Raw genomic sequence first — 19,751 nt, forward strand, 5'->3', positions numbered from 1 at the left:
AAGAGGGGCAGAGCCACACGAGGGGCTGAGAGACAAGCCAGGGACACATCACCCTTCAGTGCAAGGACAAGCTCCAGGAAGGCACCACCAGCATGGTCATGCTCATCAGCCACCCCATCAACCTTAATTTGGGCTGATCAGAAGTTTTGTGACCTTGGCCGTGCTCAAAATAAGGATTTCATGGTTATCAGACCCTTTTTGGTGGCTGTGCTCACTGATTTCTCTGAGGAATGGACACATCCAGTTTGGATGGTGGCTTGCAGGACCAGACTGGAATCCTTCAAGACCAGGCGAGATCAGGTTGTGATTTATTTTTCTTTCCTGGGGTTTGTGACTGAATCAGACGGGAGAGAGGAAGTGAAGGTTTGTTCTTTCTAAAGATTTATTTCGTTACATCTGCAACAAGTCAAGAGGAGAACAGGGTAGAAAGGCTTTTGGTTTTGGGCCTGGAACAAAGCTCAGGACTTGAGATAAACAAATGGGGGGAAGGAATTATCAAAGAGAGAGCTGGCCACAGACTTTGTTATGAGCTTTGTGTAACAAGCTGAGAAACTTTGGGAACTTAAACCAAACTGAAAGTGCACAGGGGTAAGAGGAGAAGCAGATGATTGAGGCACCTTGAGGAAGAAAATGGGGATACTTGACATGGAAAACATCCCAAACTTTGGGTTAGAGGACCAAGCAGCTTCTCAGGTGTGTGGTTGCCCTCTCATTGATTTGATAGCCATGTCATGCTCTGTTGGCTCCTCCAGGAGTGAAGTGGTGATGTTTTCTTGGTTTTTACATCCCTGAGACAAAACACTGGCACTGCTGTGGGCAGGGGTTGTGACCCTGAGAGCTTCACCTCCCAGGTGTGATGTGTGGCAGCACCCACAGCCAGGAACTGCATCCACACACGGGATTTTTCTCGGACTTGGCTGCAAAAATATCCAGTAATTTTGATTTCCTATTTACAATTGTGAGTAATTTAAAAGAAAAAACACAACAACAATGTCACCCCTCCAAGTTTCCACTTTGGTAAGTAGGTGTGAGTAACTGCTACCTGGTGTTCAGGATGGTGTAGGAGCTGAATTCCTCTGTGTAGGTCAGTGGAGGTGGTGAAAAATAACAAAAGTTCTGAGAGAGACAGCATTTGTTAAAAGAAAAAAATTTATTTCTCTGTAGGGAAGAAAAAAAGGGGAAAAATGCTTAAAGTTTCATTTCCACGATGTTAAATTAACAACAGCAAAAGCCAGCCAAAGGAATAAAATGCATGTTAAGGAAATTTAAAAGAGTTACTCTGAAATGAATGCCAGCTTGCTTTGCTGAGCTCCTGAGTCACCAAAATCCCACAGGGCACCTCCTAAAAAGCTTTTCATCCTCTCTTAAAGATCTCTATTAGGCTCTGCACAGACCCTCATGATCAGAGTGCTTCCCTTCGGAATTTGGTGCTCCGGGGAGGGGAGATAACCCCTCCAGAAGGTGCCACCACAGGTCTGACAACACTTCCCCGTTACCTGCGCTGAGTGCTCCTTATCTCCCCGATACTCTATCAGCCTGCCCGGGGCAGGGCTCCCCGATTGTCAAGTGGCTCAATTAGCAGTAATTAGCGCCGCGAGAAACCCGCTCTGTGCTGGGACGGAGCAGGTCCGTGTCTGCTGGTCCCTCCAGGGGAGCTGTGGGCTTGGCTGGCCGCTGGCCTGGTGGCCAGGGTGGGTTTTGTGCTGCTGGTTCCCTTTTCCTGCTGGGCTGGTGGGGCTGGGTTCAGGGCAAAGCCTAAAAGTGGGAAAATGGTGGAGATGATTCCATCAGGGCAGGGAGAGGGGATGGGAGGTTCCCCCCTCCACGGGGGTGCCCAGACAGGAATTGCAGAGCCTTTGGGCTTCCCAAAACTGTCCTGCAAGGGATGGTTCATGCTCGGGGCTTGGTAGAGGCTGCAGCTCCTCACTGGGGTGGGGATTCCTCAGTTTGATGGGAAATCTGGAGAACTGGGAGATGTGACCTCCTCTGGCACAGAGATAACAGGGATCTTCTACAGCAACAAACCCCTTGAGATGCCCCACATCCCGTGGGAGAAGAGGGAAAACCTCAGGCAGGAGGTTCAGGATATTTCCTGCACACACGGGCTGCTCTGCGAGGTTCCTCTCTCCCTCTCCCCAGTTTTTCACTGCAGATTTGGTTCTGCCTGCACTTTTTAAGTACTCACCCTCAGGGTTGAGGGGGTTGAGGGCTGTCCTGTCTGCAGCCCACAGCACGGCCAGGGATGTCCCTGTCCCTGCTGCAGGCCCACGTTAAGACCCAGCATCTCCAAATGTTGGCCGTGACAGTCCTCAGCGCTGCTGGCCAGAAACCTGCAAAGCAGAAGAGAAATGGTTTTGGTGGCAGAACTACAAATGCTCCATAAAGCACAGCTTGTTTCGGGCCTTTTTAATGTGGTTCTCTGCTGACTTTTTGTCCCCTAATTCACAGCAGAAGCGGAGCAGAGCTCGGTAGAGATTGAGCATGAATCCCCTGCGCTGGGTTAATGGGAACAATTACAGAGGTTTCTTCTTTTTCTGCTGCCAAGCTGTGATATGAAATCATTCTCTGGGTTCCTGTTTCCACGGGAACAATTAGTTTCATGCCGTTTTGGTCTTAGACATCAATGAAGTGTTTAACTAAATGAAGGCCAACACTTCATAAACGTATTGTCTCACGCAATAATCAAGTAGCTACCAAGTGCCACAGCTAAACGCACTGAAACCAACCCCACAAAACGCTCTGGAGCGTGTGAATATTTATTGATCTGCTACAGCACATCACCCGTGAGCCAAAAATACCGAAAATTCCAGCCGTGGGTGTTTAGGTGTTACCAGCTTTTGAGCCAAGCCGCGTTTTCTCAAAGGGTCTGGTCACCTTGAGCCATCTCCAGGAGAGGCTTTGGGGACCTGCTGGCTGATGCTGATGGGTTTCAGCTGGCCCATCCTGGGGGCCAAGGCGAGCCAGGGGCAGGGGCTTGCAGGAGCTCGCAGCCCCGTGGTGCTGGAGCTGCCAGGGCCGTGCCTGGTCCCCAGCCTTCCTCCAAGGACTCCACATATTTTCTCCTTCAAACAAAATATACAAAGAGTCCACACGGCACGGAGTGGAATTCAGGGCTCTGCCTGCTCCCTCCTCGGCACATCTGGGAGCCTTTCCCTCGCAGAGCTCAGCAGCTGCAGGGAGAGAGGCGGGCGGGAGGGAGGGAGGGAGGGAGGGAAGGAGGGAGGGAAGGAGGGAGACTATTGCATTTGTGGGGTGCCCTATGGCAGGAAGGAATGGTGGATCTGACTCCGTGTTCTTAGAAGGCTAATTTATTATTTTATGATACTATATTATATTAAAGAATACTATATTAACTATACTAAATAATACAGAAAGGACACTTACAGAAGCCTAAAAAGATAATAATGAAACTCGTGACTCTTTCCAGAGCCTCAACACAGCTTGGCCCTGATTGGCCAAAGAGTCAAAACAATTCACATGAAACCAATGGAACAATCACCTGTGGGTAAACAATCTCCAAACACATTCCAAAGCAGCAAAACACAGGAGAAGCAAATCAGATAATATTGTTTTCCTTTTTCTCTGAGACTTCTCAGCTTCCCAGGAGAATCCTGGACAAAGGGATTTTTCTAGAAACTATGACTGTGACAGGAGACTCCCATGCTCTGCCATGGAGCAAAGTGAGGGCTGAAATGGGAATGGAATTTGGGGTGCCCCTGGGACAGGATGGGAGGGAGGGCCAGCTGGGCAAGAGCAACTTCCTGAGCTTCGCTCCATGCTGCCCTGGGTGGCTCAAGTGGGACAGGGACAGGATGGGAGGGAGGGCCAGCTGGGCAAGAGCAACTTCCTGAGCTTCGCTCCTGAAAATGAGCCACTCAAAAGGCTCGGGAGGAGTTGGAGTTGCTCATTTTGATGAGTTGTTAGGGAAGAATTCACTGTGCAACCCTCAATTCTTACTTCACTGGGCAGTGGATCACATCCTTTGTTGATACCAGCCCTTAGAGAGAAGGAAATGATGTTTTCCCCTGCATTCAAGAATAATTGATACACAAAAGAAACAGTAACCTAATTTCAGTTTGGCAACTTGAGAAAATCAGAATTTTGCTTGCAGCATTCCCTTTTATCCTTTTTCATTCTCTTGACTGAAATATGTGCTGGGAATGGTGTTGTACACAGGCTTTCCCTGTTCCTGATGGACACTCAGACCACACTCAGTGACCCTTTGCACTGCTATTTCTTGGATGAAGCCCCTAAGTTGGCTCTTCCAGCCAAATGCAACAGAAAATTTCACAGAGAAACTTCACATGAAATCATTTTTTGACCTGATCCCAAAGAACATTTCCACACAGGAGGGAATGGTTCCTCCACATGTAGAGAGTGGACCCTCTCTGCCCACTGCTGTCCTTTCTGCTGACAAGTTGAATCACCTCAACTCAACACAAAATATTCTGTGATGGATGAAGGAAATGCACGGAGCTGTTTCTCCACCCATTCATTCCATCTGACAGAGCTGTCTCTCCCCTTCTCCCATCTGATTTTCCTGCTTATTTATCCTTTCCCACAAGCTAAAAGCAGCCTCGTTGTTCTAGGAAGGAACCAAGGATGAAATGATGTTTAACAGGGCTGCCTGCACATCCAACCCTTCCTCAATCCACCTGGATCCATTAAAGCAGCCAAGGAAAAGGGTGTGAAGCCACCCTCATGCAGGACACTTGGAAGCTGGAGCTGTGTCCATACCTGATGCAGATTTCCAGCAAATCTGGAGAGGGGAGCAGGCTCAAGTCTCCACTCCAAGGGCAGTGTAAACATTTCCATGAAATCTCCGTGCAGGGCCAGCCTTGAATCTCTCCCTGCTGTTCCCCACTCCCCTTTTACCACCCAACCTCCTGACCTTGCAGAAATATGGCTCTGGAGGGTCAGAGTGTGGGCCTGGAGCAGGCACTGATTCCTGGGATTAGGGCTGGGTGGCCCAGGGGCTGGACAGTGCAACATTCCTGCTCAGGGGCTCTGCTTTAGATAAGGCAGCCCCACACTGGGATTTACTCCAAGCAAGAGGAGTTGAGCCCTGCGTGTTCCCTGGCAGATGAGGCAGGGAAAATTCTGCAGGATAAACCCCTTCCAATCTGTCAGTAATGGTTTGCTTTAGGGGAAAAAAAAAGAAAAAAAAGCAATTTCGTACAGCTAAAAGCACCAGGCTGGGCTGGACCACAAGCCAAGGCTCACCCCCTCCAAGCCCAAATGCACAGGGATACACCAGGAGGTGCTGAGCTCATTTATTCCTGTTATTCCCCTGGGTTTGCAACCTTCTCCTGGTTGGGTTTCAGTAGCAAAGTGAGGCAGAGACCAGCAGCGTTTCCAGGTGAGAAAATCCGTGTGAGATGCTTGAATTTCAGGGCTTGGTGGGGTCACAGCTAAATAAAAGTATCAATCTCCCTCACCTGGCTGGAAAAGAGAGATTGAATTCCCAACCCAGAGGCCCAGCAGCATGGAAAGGTAACACAGAGTTACATTCTTTCTCCAGGGGGACTTCATTGATAAGTTTGGTGGAAGGATCGTGTGTATGTCCCCACCAACACACCCTGCCTTTTGCCTCACCTAATCTCTCACATTCCCACCAGGCTGCAGGCACTGGGAAGAGCCAGCTCCCCCCAGTGCAGTCCTCTGGCCATTCTCCACGGAGGGAAAGCTGCAGGAAGGCTCTTCCAGCCCCCTGCACATCCCCTTTGGAGCCCAAGCACAGCCCCAAGGCTCACAGCTGAGAACACCTAAAGATCTTGATGCATGGCCACCATGAAACCTTCAGATCTTCCTGCACCTGCAGTGCTGGTCCCAGCTACCAACCAGCCACTGGTTCTTCTTGTATCCCATCTGGGTGGCTCCAGATTCTTGCCTGGAAAGCATTTCCAGCATTTTTGGGATGTTACCAAGAGTTGCCAACACTGGGAACTGTTGCAAAATGAGTTCAATGCAAGAGGAGCCTGAGTGAGGACTCCCCATCTAAGGTCACCTCGAGAATGTGAATCAAACACAGGATTGAGCTCTTTCAGTGCACGGAAACATTTCATGGAGCACTGCAGATGACTTTGGAATTTGAGCTTTACTCCTTTTTTTCCCGTATATTTTATTACACAATTTCTCCCCCCACTAGAAGAACAACAAGTTCTCCTCCCAGTTTGTGAGCCAAAGCAGAAGAGGTGACTCTGACAGTCTGGTCCTCAGCCTGAGAGGGCTCCTTTCATCGCTGCCACTGATCTCAGTCCCATCTCAGGGAGGTCACTGGAATGAGTCAGGTGACAAATAGAAAACACACAGTTTATGCAAGAGCCTGAAATGAAGGAATCTCCCCTTGGAAAAACAATAGGGCCATTGTATTCCCCACTGGAGAAGTCGGGAAACTGCTCCTGCAGGGCTGTGATGAATTAAAGGCTTTTCTGCAGCTGATGCAGTTGCTGCTTGCTGCTAAGAAAAGCTGTCTGGGTGTCTGCAGCACGTTAAATCCTTGAGTTCATGTTCCCAGAATCACCAGAACTTGCAAAATAGCAACAGAATAGAATAATAGAATTCTTTAATAGAATTCTTTATGTATCTAATATAATTATTTAATAGAATTAAAGGTTTTTCTGCAGCTGATGCAGTTGCTGTTTGCTGCTAAGAAAAAGCTGTCTGAGCTCACATTTCCAGCATCACCAGAACATGCAAAATACCAATAGAATAGAATAATAGAATTATTTAATATAATTGTTTCTATATCTAATAGAATTAGATGTATAAATTCTAATAAAATTAAATTTTATTGGAATTGATTATTTAATTATATTAAATTCTTATAGAATTGAAAGTTTTTCTGCAGCTGATGCAGTTGCTGTTTACTGCTAAGAAAAGCTCTCTGGGTGTCTGCAGCACGTTAAATCCCTGTTCTCAGCATCCCCAGAACTTGCAAAATAGGGCAGGGGAAGGAGATGACCAGGACTGGGTGACTCAAGTCCATGCTGATCTCTCCAGCTCCACGGGATATTGTTCCTCAATCACGCAGTGGAGGGAATTACAGCCAAGCCAGTTCTGAGAGCAGAGCTCCCAGCCTGCTGGGATGGACACGAGGGCACTGACAGCTCCTCTGCTGCTGGGCTGTCCGTATCCTGTTTGTTGGGCCCTGTCCTTGGAGGTTTTCCAGGCTCAGCTCAACAAAGCCATGGCTGACCCTGCCTAGAGCTGCTGATGGACCTGCCTCGAGCAGAAATTTGGGCTGGAGCCCTCTGAGGTTCCTCTGGATCATGCAGAGACCTCCTGAGTAGGTCACAGCAGGGGCTGTCGAGGCAGCAGAGCCTTCCCTTGACTACGCTCCCATTTCTAGCCCATCAGCCTGGTTTTTATTGGATGTACTCCCCTCTTTTGGCTGGAAGAGGCCACCTGGCAGCAGCCACGGGACATTTCCAGTGGGCTCTGAAAAGCTGGAGCTGTTTGAGCAGCAGCAATGGCTCAAACTGCTCTGCCAGCACTTCTGCTGTGCCCCCAGCAGCAGCCAGGCCTCGCTGGGAGACAGAAGAGCTCCAGTCCCGGGGCTGGAAGCGAGGAACTGAAATGCCAAGAACAATAAGCACAACAATGCCATGAATTTCCTCCTCCACAGTGCTGAAGGAGAGTGACAGGGAATATTTTGATGGGCCTGAACAGTTCCAAGCATTGGTTTCACTTAAGAAATTCCAACTGGTTGTGTTTTGTTTTTCCAGTGGCTGGAAGTGCTCTCAGGGGCACGAATCATTGGAGTGGATCCTGGGCTCCTGTCTTGCTGCTCCATGGGCTCCAAACCAGTGAAGCAGCTGGGAAAAGGGAGCTGAATCCTTGAGCTGGCTCTGTCCTGCATCCCCTTTCCCAGAGCACACCCACATCCCACACATCCATGTGGGAACTGGATGCACCTGCTGGAGGAGCTGTGTGGGGGCAGGCGTTATCCACCAGTTATAAATCCTGGGGCTATCAACAGCCTTCAGTAAACATTTGGACAATCCTTCCTACCTCTCCCTCGTCCAAATATTTGCATCACACGGGGCTGCTGCCCGTTTCCTGACACGCTGCACAGCTAAGAATATCCTTGGGTCCCAGGTCGGTTCCAGCTCGCTGTGATGGATGGACTCGTTGGATGAAATAAATGGCTCGGGGAGAAAGAAAAGGAAAAACAAAAATCTGTCTCCTGATAATAAATCCAGGTCAGGATGGAGTGAAAGAGCTTTCAGTGGGGAATGGTGGTTTTAGGAGCTTTTAGGGTCTGATCTGGAGCACCCAAGGGTTAACAGTGAGCTCTGAGCTCTTTTAGTGGACTCGGACCATTTCATCTCTTGGAGGAAAGGTTGAAGATGCTCCTGAGAGCTCTTCCTTCCTGCTGGGTTGGGAACAGCCCCAGGCACCTTTGGGTACAAAATAGGAACCTGCTGCATGAAGCCAGGTTTGGTGGCTCTTCCTCCAGAGCAGAGCCTCCTCCAGGTGAACCACAGCAGGAACCACCAGATCGTAACCTGTGCGTAAAACGTTTCATGCAGCAGAGTTGCCAAACAGAAACAAATCTCTTTTTTTTTTCTCTTAATGCTGAGAGAGGAAAACAACCTGAACTCTCCTTTAGCCGTTAAAAGGGTTTACCAGTTAATTTGGTTTAGCAATTAAGAGTTCCAAACACAAAATCTGTGTTTTGTGATTTAAGACCGCTGTGCTAAATAACGACTTTAGGAAGATTAAGCCTCACAACCCAATAATTTTAGTCTTCTGCTAAAGAGTTGATGTGCCTGGGACTTTATGGTTGAACACACACCACAACAAGCCAGTGGATTTTCTGATAGAGTAGCAAAGAAAATAATCAACCCTCAGCTTAAGTGCAGGACAAACAGCAACCTGGGCTGGTGGAAGGTGTTGGAACCCATGGCAGGGAGCTGGAACAAGATGAGTTTAAAGATCCCTTCCAACCCAAACCATTCCACGAGCTTATGATAAAACTTCTTAGGGATTAAATTGGCTTTTCCACTGCAGCTTCAACTCGGACTTTTTGTTTTAATCTTCTCCCCTGTCCATAAAACCACCAAAAAATACCACAAATAAGAGCAGCGCAGCTCCCTGCTGTGAGATAACTGGCCCACAAATATGTTTTCTAATCCTGATATGGCACAAATCACATGGAGGCTTTGCTCACCCCCAGGTAACTCCCCTCTTCCAGCATCTCCCCTTTCCCCCCTATCCCGCTCATCCCTTCCTTCTGGGAAGCCCAAAACTCCGAGCCCTCTTTTTGGACAGACTAAACAACATCTGCAGAGCCGCCTGTCTGCCCCGCAGCCCTGCCGGGGGAGCAGAGCCGCTGCCGATGGCCGGGACGGGGCCGGTGGCACCGGGGAGGGCGAGCGGGCGAGCGGGGATGTGGCGGAAGCATAAAGCACCTGTTGGGAGGCTATTTAGGGATTAGCCGAGTGCTGACAGACAAATTGGCAAGATTAATAAGAGCAATCAAGGCTGTGTGGGCTCGAGCTGCGAGCTGACATTAATGTGACATCACTTTCATCTGCTCCTGCCTCGCCCCGCGCGGCATCCCCGGGGCTCCGGGAGAGCAGCGCCGTCGGATGCGGGGGTTACAGCCCGCGGGTGTCCCCGAGTGGGTGGCAGGGCAGGGGACAGCTCTGTGTGTCCCCGGGGGAGCCCCGGTGTCCCCCAGCCCCGGCAGCTCTGCAGGGCCTACCCGGCTCGCACGGCACGGCGTTGGGTTTTTTGTTTTTTTGGGTTTTTTTTGGAGACGTTTTGATTCAAAGCCGCCGGGTTCGGGGTTTTGTTTTTCTGTGCCTCCGATAGAGCGTTGGGTTTTTTGGTTTTTTTTGTTTTGTTTTTTTTTGAGACGTTTTGATTCAAAGCCGCCGGGTTCGGGGTTTTGTTTTTCTGTGCCTCCGATAGGATCGTTGGATGTCACCGAGGAAACGCAATGCTCGCACTCCTCCCCAAAAAAAAACCCAAAAAACCCCCCACAAACAAACAAAAAACCACCCCCAAAACAAAAACCAAACCAAAATAAAACCCAAACAAACAAACAAACAAAAAAACAACACCAAGGAAAGGAGGGGGAAAGCATCAGGGAATAAAAGCTAATTCCAGGTGCGAGGAGAGAACAAAGAAACTCCTCTGCTGTCGCTCCAAGCCTCGCACCACAGACTTCGCTGTCTCGGGGAGATGGTTTGGCACCCTGAAGGTGTTTTAGGGCAGAAAAAGCTGTTTTAGAGCACTCCTCTGCCTCCAAACCCTGGGGGGAATTCTCTCCTGCATCCCCAGGGCAGCACAGCCGTTTCACGGGGAAAACTTTGGGGATTTTTAAGGGAGTTTTCTTTTTCCCCTTGTTTTTTCGAACATATTCCCTGTTAAAATCTCCCTCGCCCCGAACTCTCTTCGCATCCATTTCCAACGCGAAATTGGATGGATTTTCTTTGTTCTTCAGTCAATGAGGGACTCTAACAGCAGTAAAATATCTGAATGTCCAAATCCCCCAGGTCTGCCGGGCTCTGCCGCACGGGCTGCTCCGCCGAGAGCTTTTGCCCACAAAAGGAAAGTGTTGGAAAGGAGGGAGATGCCAAAGGCTGAGCGCACGTTCGCTCCCAGAGCTCCTGGGCAGAAAAAAAAAAAAAAATCCTCTCCCTGGGACCTCAGATGGATCCCTCCGGGCTGGGGTTTATCGAGTACGAGGGAAAAAAAATCTGTAAAAATCTGATTTTTTAAACTATCAGCTGTTCTAACTTTCAAATGCAGATGGGGATAGAAGCAGCTGGGGGGGTCAAGAATGACTTTGGAGAGACGTTTTATGAAGGAAAATAAGAAAGCGACTGGCCCCAAAACCAGACTCAGAAAACAAAGTTACAGGATGATGATTACTGCTCCATCCCCCCGAAAATTAATTTAAAATCTCCTTATATTTCAATTTTTATGTAAATTAATGAATTTATTTTTTCTTAGTTGCATTTAAAAGGACTGGAGTTATTTTATATATACAAACATATCTATCCCATCCTGAATGGGTGAATTAACGGGGTTTTTGGAGTGAATTTCAGGTTCCTCCAATCTCCACCCGGCAAGGACAAACCCCTGAGCACAATGTCCCCAGCAGCCGAGGTTTTGGGGGACATAATTCCATTTCCACCGGGACCCCTTCGGCTGGGTCCAGTGGATTCAGGGAGGGCGAGATGAACCCCCCTTTTCCCTGCCCTCCTCTAGGGCTCGTTTTTGTCAGATTTGTGGCTAAATTTTGAAGTTTTTTTTTCCCCTGCAACCCTTCACCACTGCGAAACCACACGGAAAGGGGCAACCCCGGAGATCCCTAATTCCTTACCGCTAAAAATAATAATTTCCCATCATTTTTTAATCAGATTTGCTGCCCTAAAAGCGATTAGGTTGAAAGTACACATCTTCCACCAATCCGGCAGCACCACGGCGGGCATTCAGTGGTCTGTTTGTAATCTCAGCCTTTTTCATTAACATAAACACCGGCTTCAACCCAAATATACACGGCCACCTACGGAGCGGGCGCGGGGCCGGGCGCGCCGCTCTCCCCGCGGGGGTTAAGCCGGGCTTAGCGCAGCCCCGCGTGGAAAAACCACGGGGAAATCGCTGCTAAAACTCTGCTCTGTCTCGTGTTTCTACCCCGGGGAAAGAGCAGGGAGGGAAGGCATCGATGAGCGCGATCTCCGCCCTGCCCTGAGCCGCTCCCGAGAGCGGCCGGGCCCCTCCGGCTGCTCCTTCCCTGCCTCTCACCCCCGTTCGCCAGGGGAAAAATTAAATTGTCTATGTCGTGTTCTTGGTTTTGCAGAGAAATAATTCCCCTTTTCGTAATCGCTGTGTTGCTTTCTTTGGGTTTTTTTTTTGGTTTTGGGGCTTCTCTCTCATTCTGCCCCTTTTCTGTCTTTTTAGCGCTTCTTTCTTTTTGTCTTTTCTCTTGTTCTTTTAATCGTTCTCTTTAAATCTTTTGTCTTTTATTTTTCCTTCCTTTCTCTCTTTCTCTTTCTTTCCTTTTTCCTTCCTTTCATTTTCTTTCTTTCTTTCTTTCTTTCTTTCTTTCTTTCTTTCTCTCTCTCTCTCTCTCTCTCTCTCTTTCTCTCTTTCTCTCTTTCCTCTTCCTCTCTTCCAGCTTTTCCCCTTTCCCTCTATTTTACTCTTTCTCCTAATTTCTTTCTTACTCTTTATTTCCTTTTTTGCTTCTCCATTTCCCTGTTCCTCCGGGTTTTTTCACCCTTTCTCTATTTCTCACTCTCTTGCTCTTCATTTGTCTTAATTCATTTTTGTCTCTTACTTCTTTCAGTTTGTCTCTCATATTCCTTCTAGTTTTCGTTCTTTATATAATATTTCTTTCTTTCTTTCTTTCTTTCTTTCTTTCTTTCTTTCTTTCTTTCTTTCTTTCTTTCTTTCTTTCTTTTTCTTTTTCTTTCTTTTCTTTCTTTCTTTTTCCTTTTTTCCTTCTTTCTCTCTCTCCCCCATCTCTCTTTTATTTCTTCTTCTTTCCTTCTTTCCTTCCTCCTGCCCATTCCGCCTGTTCTTTATTTTTTTCTTTCCCTTTCATCCTCTCTCCCCTCCAGCACAATCTCTCCGTACATTTATTTATTGCACTATTTGGAAACATTTCTGTTTTCCTTTCCCGGGGCTGCGGGGCAAACGAGACGCAGGGCTCTGCTCCAGCCCAGCTCAGCTCCAAACCCTCTTCCCGGCGGACAGAAGAATCCCTTTCCTGCAGTGCCAGCGCGGATTTCCCAGCGCGGGTGTGTTTGGCTCGGATGGAGGGCTCTGACACCGGCCCCGCTCCCACCCGGGCAGCTTTCCATCGCTTTGGGGGCTCAGCCGCGCTCCCGGGGGTCCCCACGCGTGGGACGGGGGGACACGGGGGAGCCCCCGCGGTTCCGAGTGGGGGGAAACTCCTCCAGCCCGCGCTGCTTCGAGCCAAGGGGTCAAATTCGATCGTTTCCAGAGGAGAAACGAATAATCCTGGAAGGAAAATTCTGATGCTGCAGCCTCAGCCCTCGGGCATCCCTGCGCGCAGGAATCCCGCAAAATCTGCGGGACACGGCGAGCTGGGGAAACTCCTTCGCTACCGATTTTAAAGAGGGTTAAAGCAAAATTAGCTGGTGTATTTTAACAATTTGAATTTGAGGGAGACTGGGAGAGAGGAGCTGGGGTGCTGCGCAAAACGCGCTGGGAGTTTTGCAATTTTCCGAGCCGTTCTGAGAACGGGAAAAGCAAAACCATTTGTAGGTTCGTTATTGGAATTTTTACTGAGTTCTGGGCCAGTTTTGGTGCGGTTTTTCTTTATTTTAGGTGGAGGTGTTTTGTTGTTGTTCTCACTGGATCGTTCTTTCGGGTTTTTGGGGGTGTTTTTACATAATCCTTCCAAATTCCTCTCTGGCTTCGGAATTCCTCCCAGTTCCTCTGGCACATCTACCCCAAAAGCCCCAAAATATTCACAACGGGAAGACGGACACATGGATCCACCCGTTCCCTTCCCGTTCCCAGGATGATTCTCCCAAAATAAAAATCAATCCCTTTGCTGCAGAAATCGTTTAACTTCGGGGAGCAACAACCCGTGCTGGGGGCAGTTTCCCCACCTTGGCTCGGGCATTTCACGTATCCACAGCACATCTTTCCCGGGAATGCCAGCCGAGCTTTTTATTGCCTGCAGAACATTTTTTAAAGCCCCTCCAGGTCGCTTTTAATATTTAAGTACGTGCTGGTTGTGCAAAAGGGATCGATTTACGAGGAGCTGCTCTGTTATCAGGCGGTGGGAAAGATGATAAACCAATTTTTGGTGTATTTTAACTCTCTGCTCTGGCAGCTGCAAAGCAGAGAGGTCCACGAGCCTGCACCACGCAGAACCCGCTGATGCACGACAGCATTATTTGGGAATTCTGGCGGTGGAAACCAGTTTTTTGTCGGGAAAGCTTCCAAGGCAAACCATCCCCAGATCTTTGCAAGGAAAGACTCGGGGAGAACACAACTCCGGTGTTTACAGCAGGAATTTCTGCCGGTGTTTGGGAGCGCGTGTCCCGAACCCCCTTTTTGGGCTGGGAAAGGGGGGGACACGGAGATTCTGTGCGGGATTGACTGTAAAAATCAGCTTAAACTAATGCAGCCCACCAGGCCGTTGTGCAGCCCAGCCCCGCTCCTGTGCGATTTTCCTTTTTTCACAGGAATACTCCGAGCTTCCCTACAGCAAAAGCTGCTTTTGCAAGTGCTGTGTCCCTGGGCACCGCGCAGCACCAGGGACGTCCTCGCACCGGGGTTTTGCTCCCCCGGCCGGGCGGTACCTCCAGGGACATCCCGATCCTCAGCATCCCTCTGTCCCTGCCGCATCCCTCCCCGCGGGGCATCGCCTGTCCTGCCTGGGTGGTTCTGCAGGAGACAAATCACAAAGGGGTGCTGGCTGCTGGGGACCCCGACCCCTGCCCAGGGCAGTGCCCAGCTGCTGCCACCCCCGGCCGGGTGATGTCCCGGGTCAGACCGGGTTTGACAAGGCACAAGGGGTGCTGGCTGCTGGGGACCCCGACCCCTGCCCAGGGCAGTGCCCAGCTGCTGCCACCCCCGGCCGGGTGATGCTCGATGTCCCGGGTCAGACCGGGTTGGACCAAATCCCTTTTAGCTCCACCTGGATCTGCGCCCCGGGGCTCGCGTGGGTCCCCCCAGCCTCCCCTCGGGGTTTTCCTCGCGCTGTCCTCACCCCCAGGGTGCTGTCCCCTGCAAAAGGGAGGCCGGATCCTTCCCCAAACCCGCCGTGTTTGTTTTCTGCGGTGTTTAGGAGCAATCCACGCCGCCACCTTGCTCGTTATTTATCCCCATAATGGACGGTCCCTGCGGCTTTTGGCACCCGCGGAAGAAAATAACCTGTTCTTCCTTTATGGGGGATATTCCGTCTGAATATTCCGTATTCTCCCACCTCTCGGTGCAGACGGATTTTGTGGGACACCCCGAAATGGGGCTGGTGACCCTCGCCTGCCCGATGCTAAAACTCCCCTTTCCTCCAGCACCGGCACATTGATGGGATTTCGACAGGGTTTTACTTTAAACTTGGGGAAAAAACAAAAAACAAACAAACAAAAAAAACCAACAAAAAAACAAAAAAAAACCCCAACAACAACAAAAAACAAAACAACAAGCTTTAAACTTGGGGAAAAAACAAAACAAAAAAAAACCCAAAAAACCAAAAAACAACAACAACAAAAAAAACCCAACAAAAAAAACCCAAAACAACAAAAAGGTTCTATAAGGCTGGAAATGAGGCTGAACCCCCTGGAATTCCCTCGTCCTCCTCGTTTGGTGGAGACCCCCGGCCTGGCTTGGCCCAGCCGGACTTTTGGCATCGGGAGTCGCCGGGGGCTGGAGGTGGTTCCCGATGACAAAAAGCTCAGCAGCGAATCCAGAGGTTTCTCCGGCACAATTTTATCTCTATCCTGACGGGATTTGGTGCTGGAAAAGCTGGAAGTGGTTATGAATTTTGTTTGGATGCCACCGCTATGCCAAGTTGTTAGGAGAGGGGATATCCCATCCCAAGGGCTCTGTTTGCTTTGGGAGCATCCCCAGCCCCGGGCCCCCAGGGAAGAAACCTCGTCCAGGAAAGCCTGAATGTCTCAGGAACGGATTTACACCTGGATTTACACCTGGTTTTACATCTGGATTTACAATTCGAGCCGCCTTTAAGGGCGAATTTGTGGGATGTGGGAGCATCACTCGCCGAGTCCCAGCCCTGCTCCGGCTCAACCCCGCTGTTTCTCTTGGTACCAAATCCTTCGGGGCTGAATCCCAGCCAGCCCAAAAGCGTCCCCCCGGGAAAGCATTCTAGCTATCCGTCCCTGAGCGGGGATAAAAATACCCGGAGATATTTGGAAGATCTCTGTGGGAAGCGATTGTGTCTGAGTGGTAGCGCTCGGAGCTGATTATCGCTGGAACCGATTTGTATTGCAGGGACCGGGTCCTGCCAGAAAACTGCACAGCAAAAAAATCCCGAGCTGAAGAAGGCTGTAAATTCCTGTGCTGCAATATTTCACTGAAGGACGTCATGGAAAATCTGGGCTTGAAGGGCGGGGGGAGACTCGGGACGGGCAGAGGGGGGAAAAGGGAGACAAAAAGAGGGAGATTAAGATTTTCCTTTTTTTTTTTTTTTTTTTCTTTCTGACCAAAGCCTGAACCTCTGCCTGAGGCACGGCGGTGACAGCCAGCCCGCACCTCCCCGCAGCCGCCTCAGGCACTCGGGCAGCTCTGCTGCGCTCCCAATTTCGGCTTCTGCTCTCCCAAAACCTTCTCCACGTCCCGTTCGGCCCTGGAGAAGGGGTTTTGCCTCCAGGAAGGCGAGAGGCCAAGGCTGGGACTGGGAAAGGTGCCACGCGTGGGGCAATGTGATGGACCGTAAAAAATGTTCGGGTCTCCCTAAAAACATCTCTCCCTCGGTGCTTCCAGCTCTCCTCCCTCCATCCTCGACCCCCTCGCTCCAACGCACCCCCTCGCCTTTAAATAAACATTTAGGGATCAATTCGCCGCGGATTTGGGGCCAGCGGCCACGGGGATGGCGGCGACTGAAAAAAAAAAATAAATAAAAAAATAAGAAAATAAAAAACCCCCAAAGCAGAGGGGGAAAGGCTGGTGCTGGGGAACAGGGGGGGTCCCGCGGGTGGTGTTAATGCAAAGCAGGACAGCGGGGAGGGGGACACGGGGCGGTCACTCCCCTCGGCCTGGGTGGTCCGGGCTCGCAGGAACACCCCGGCCCCTGTCGGAGCAGCACCCAGCCCGCCTCTAACAATCCCACCTAGATCCATTTCCATCCTCGGGTTACACCGGCCTGCTCGCCGACTTGACTTCACTTAAGCAATTAGCTAGGAAAAATACCTTCGGCGCAGGAAAAGGAAGAAAGCTCGGATTTGTCTATTTTTACACAAAACACGGCCCGAGTTTCGGGCAGGGGGAGGGAAGGAGCCGGGTGGGAAGCGCAGCGGGGCCGGGGGTGTTGGCGGGGTCGGGAAAGCGCCTCCGAGCGGGATGGGAGAGGCTAATTGCGCCAGATGATAATTTAATTTTTGTCGTTTCTTCTTTTGCTCCCTTCTTTTCATCTCTGCCCGTCGGGGGCTGAGGAGAACACGATTAATCCACCCAAATCACGAGCAGACAACACCAAAAGCGAGCCCCGTTTTTCCCCACACCATCCTCCTCCTCCTCCTCATACATCAGGCTTTTCCTCCTCAAAACTCTCCTTTCCTCAGCTCGTGCGCTCGGATTAAAACCCCCCAACGTTTCTGCAATTCCCACGACGAGGCCTATAGGACCCGGAGCGAGATATTCCCATTTTTAACTTTTGCCAGCTGTAATAAATGCATCGGAAACCAAATCTTCCCCCTCCTAAAAGATACTGCGAGAAGGGGAAAGGGCACTCGTGAAGGGACTGATTTTCTTTGAGGGGAAGAATTTGATTTCCACGGAGAGTTTCGGGTTTTTTTAACTCGGAGATATTTTATTTCCTCGTGGAAAAGCTGCCGGTGGCAAACGATTTGAACGGGATTTTTCCACGGGCGCTTTGTGCTGTGTTTAGAGCTCCGTCCTCGGATGTTTTGGGGGCAGATCGGGGAGATTCGGTGGCAGAGTGATAGAAAGCAAAGAAACCCACCCTCTTCGCGAGCCGGGGGGGAACATTCGATGCGGAGCAAAGCTCAGGGTTAGAGATGCTCTCCCACAGCAAAAATAAAAAAAAAATGCAACGAGAAGCAGAGGGAATATTCTGCACCAGCCTCTTCGGGGATGTAAGCCCCGGGGAAGGTGATTTCTTCCCAAAAAAAGCGATTTTTGGGGTGCTTTCCCCGCTCCCCGAGCAGCCTCCCTCCTCCGCGCAGAGGGAGCAGCCGGAGCTGCTCGTTCTCCTCCTCCTCCGGGGAAAAGCTCCAGAAATAACTGTCCCAACCTCCTCCCACCTCCTCCCTGGCTACCTGCCCCCGGCCTGGGGCTTGCCCAGGGCTCTCCCGTGCCTGTCCCGGGCCCGTTTGCACCGGGAACGGGAGGACCGGTGCTGTCTGAAGGATATTTTTTTTTCTCGAAAAGGGTGGAAAAGACGGGAGGGGGGAGGATAGAAAGGTAAAAAAAAGAAAAAAGAAAACCCTGATGTGAAAGCCCTCTTGGTCGCACCACAGATGTGCCAGGCGCCCCGGAGGCTGCTCACAACTGCTCGCCAATAACGCGCAGGGAGTTTGGAAACCCGATCGGTGCCTATCTTTCCTTTAAAAGGTATTAAATTATCATTAAAACCTTGAAAAGCCAAGCTGGAAAACGAGGGGCTTGGCGAGGGGGGTGTCCCCTCTCTCTCTTCGCTCAGGGATGCGCGATGCGCCCACAGCCCCGCGGCGACCGCTGCAACGGGGCGCGGGGGGACGGGCTGGGTTTTTTTTTCCCCCTTTTTCTTTCTCTTTCCTTTTCCCCAATGTCGGGAGGGATCAGGCACATCGGCAGCCCCGAGAGCCCCGGCTGCTTGTCCCGTGCCCACCCACGATGCCACCCCCCCGCACCGCGCAGCTCTCCACGCGCGGGCCGCGACGAAGGTGACAAAGGTTTCAAGGGACTTACCTCGAGTGACAGCTCTGCCGGCGGCACGGTGCTCAAAGAGGCGGATTTTGGGGGAGAGGGGAGGGAGAAAAGGGGGTCTGTGCCCCTCTGGTTGTCTGTTCTCCTGCCCCCCACCCGCCGCGTGTGCCCGCGGCACCGCCGGAGCTGAGCGTCAAACTCCGGGCACGGAGCCGCCACACTCCAGCACAGATTTATATACACCCCCCCGAAAAAAACCCCAAAGAACCCAAACCAAACCAACCCAGCCTCATCCCTAAAGCAGCCTCGGAGCAGCCGAGGGCTCCGAAGCCCGTTCCCGGCCCCGGAGCGGCGGCGGAGGCAGAAAAGGGCATTTCGCGAGGCAGCGGGAGTTTTCGCCGATTTCTTTTTATTAAAGCACCCCCGAGCCCGTGTTTACATTGCGCAGTATAAACATCCTGCCCGGGCCCGCCGAGCTTAAAAAGAGCGCACGAAGAGGGGGTTTGAAGTGGGTGAAGCTGCGCGCAGCGCGGAGCCCGAGGCCGGGCAGCGCCTCCGCTGCCCCACGCCACTCGCGGAACCTCCGCGCTGCCCGCAGCCCTTCCGCAGCCCGCGGGGCCCATCCCGCGCTTGGCAGGGCTGGGAAGGAGGCAGGGAGGGCATGGAGGAGCCGCACGGCGCGTCGCGGTCACGCGTGGCATAAATCACACAGACACACCGAGACACACGCGCGGTGCCCTCCGCGGCGGGCAGGGGCGCGGCGTGCAGCCCCCCCGGGTGGGGCAGGGCGGCGTGGAAAGGGCTCTTTAAAAGCTGCCCAGCAGCGGGGAGCGGCGGCGGAGGGGGCCGGCACGGGGCGGCGGAGGGGCCGCCCGGGAGGGCGGGGGGGAGCGGCTCGGGGCGGGGATCTCCGCTCCGCGCTTACGTCTGTCAAGGAGCGGCAGACGCCGCTGCGAGAGATAAAGTAGAAGGCGAGCGGCGGGGCCGGGGGCAGACTCGACAGGCACCGCGATGGGAAGCAGCTCCCCGCAGCAGCGGCAGCGCCAGCCCAGCTAAAGCCTCCGGAGGGGACGGCGGCGGCCCCGGCAGCCCGGCGCGGCGAGGGGCAGCGGGGCGGGCGCGGGCGGCGGCCCCGGCTCCTCTCTCGCAGCAGCCGAGCTCAGCTCGCTTCCACCCGCCCCCCCATCCCGCCTCCCTGCGGTGAT

At 51.6% G+C, this 19,751-nt stretch overlaps 1 long non-coding RNA gene across 1 annotated transcript; it reads right to left on the reverse strand.

Annotated features, from left to right (window-relative positions):
• Positions 1–1,164: 1,164 nt before the first annotated feature.
• LOC120508113 lies at positions 1,165–18,900 on the reverse strand. Its single transcript, XR_005628927.1, has 3 exons — positions 18,589–18,900; positions 2,186–2,330; positions 1,165–1,755 (listed from the first exon to the last, which is right to left on the reverse strand). It is a non-coding gene; the product is annotated as an uncharacterized LOC120508113 (long non-coding RNA).
• Between the last annotated feature and the right edge of the window lie 851 nt (positions 18,901–19,751).

The sequence above is a fragment of the Passer montanus genome, unplaced genomic scaffold (assembly GCF_014805655.1).
Source record: "Passer montanus isolate IOZ18808 unplaced genomic scaffold, ASM1480565v1 scaffold45, whole genome shotgun sequence".
Lineage (NCBI taxonomy): Eukaryota > Metazoa > Chordata > Aves > Passeriformes > Passeridae > Passer > Passer montanus.